Source organism: Streptopelia decaocto (assembly GCF_964273445.1).
Source record: "Streptopelia decaocto genome assembly, chromosome: 5".
Classification (NCBI taxonomy): Eukaryota; Metazoa; Chordata; class Aves; order Columbiformes; family Columbidae; genus Streptopelia; species Streptopelia decaocto.
This window is the reverse complement of record NC_138659.1, coordinates 7,083,619-7,085,751: the sequence shown is the minus strand read 5'-3', so window position 1 is coordinate 7,085,751 and position 2,133 is coordinate 7,083,619.

The following is a 2,133-nucleotide window of genomic DNA, read 5'->3' as shown; positions in this document are numbered from 1 at the left end:
GCAGCCAATGGGCGGGCGCTCCACCTGCCCCGTTCCACTCACCGCCCGCCCGCCCCTCGCCAGGGGGACGCGGCGCGCCTTTCCATTGGACGACTCCTAGCGCCTTCGGGCCACCGCCTCCAATGGGAGTGGCGGAAGGAGAGCCACCTCCGGGCGGCCAATGGGCTGCGAGCGTGGATTAACCCCCTCCGGCCCGGCTCCGCGGGGCAGCTCCGGGACTGGCGCTCCGGGACAGAGATCCAAGAGCTTAGGGTGAAATCCAGGGAAACGTTAATAAATATATTAAAATACGGTGTGAACAGAATGTCTGCAACAGCACACAACAACATTTGGGGTATCTGGCTTCTGTGAATTTAGAAGAAAAGCCCTATATTATACAGTATTATTATACTATATAGTCTTATACTATGTATTAGGACTATATTATAGTCCTAAATAATATAACTCCTTTTAAAATTTACCTATATCATTAATAGAATTTGTTTATCTATGTAAATGCTGTTGCATATATTAATTTGTTTGCCTCTATGCTTACACATTCCTAATTAAAAATAATGCTCCAGCATTGATTTAATTGAGCAGGCATTACTGGAAGTTTGGCAGGGAAGGCGCAGCTGGTGCAATGCCAGCCTGTCTCAGCAGGAGTCACCACTGAACAGCACAGAAATCTTATCGGAAAAATACAACAGTGAGAAACACGGCAGAGCAGTAGATTGGGAAGTCACCATGTGTGCTCCTTAAGTACAGGCTACACACTCCATTCCTCCATGGCTCCACTCTATCCAGAACACTTTCTCCATTGTTCCTGCTCCACTTGCTCTTTCTGATAATATTTTTGGTCCCTTTTGCCCACCCTGCTTCCACTTACTCCTGGAGCGAGTCCACCAAACCATGGAAGATGACTCCATCCCTTTCTTCAGGCCTCCTGAGGGCACTGCCTGTAGTTCTTCACCATCCAGTTCTCCCTCAGCTGCATCTTGCTTTTTATTGCACCAAGTGTTGCTCAAGACTAAATATCATTATTTCTTTATTTGGGTGGGGGAAAGGGAGAAGTCCATTGCACACAGACTTGGAAGATGGCCTCCCACATAAAACCCTCCCTACCCTTGGGTGTGTGATGCGGATGAAGTTGGTCTGATGGCCAAGTCAGAAATGGTGAGCACCCGATCTCAGTTACCAGGGCAATGAGAAGCAGCACAAGATTCCACCCCAGGAGGTTGTGGCAGAGGAAGCGGCAGCTCTGTCCCTCAGCTCTCCTGTGTGCTGCACGGGAAGCAGTTCACCATCAGGCACGGTGGGAAGGGCTGTCAGGAAAGAGGGGAGATTGTTGAGAAACACTGTAGTTATGTCCCATTCCAGCTCTCTCCTAAGCCAAAAAAGTTTCATTCTGCGGTGCTGGAAAGCAATTTCTCATGGAGATAATTTGGTGGGGCATTTTTCATCTTGCACAAGGATCTAACCTTCCCATGAAGATCATCCTGGATTTTTTTGGTACTTTGCATCCTAGCAGCACTGTTTTTATTATCATTGGCTCGCTGTAACTTTTTAAAACATGGTTGAATGCAACACCTTTGGATACTTTAAGACTGCGACAAATACTGCATTTGCAGGCTGGCCTGTGTGAAGTGGAAAATAAATATATTTCTTTCCAGGAATTTTCCCCTCCCCTCCTCCATTTTTAAGCCTAGGAATGAAAACCTTTTTTTAATGGTGCTTGTTTTAAAATCCCTTTTAAAATAAATCCTACCACCTAGTACTTTATGACTTCCTGCTCCAAGCTCCCCAGTGTCGCAAGCGAACATCTTCACAGACATCCAGACACAGGATCCTTTTCTTGTGCAATGTTATTGCTAGAGGGAAAGATACTTAAATATATATATTAATAGCTCGGTTTCATTGTTAGGGACTCCATCTCTGCTAACTCCTCACCAAATTAAAGTTTTAAACCCAACTACAATTATGGTTTTCATTATTAATTAGCGCATTAATATTTAAGTGCTGAGCACTTGAATACAGCTATAGAAGCATTAAGAGCTTAAGTGGCCAAGCAGATTAGGTTATGGACAAGCCACGGAGCTGGGGATGGTGTGGCAGAGGGACCAGGAGGAGACAGGGTAGTCACGATGGGCTGTC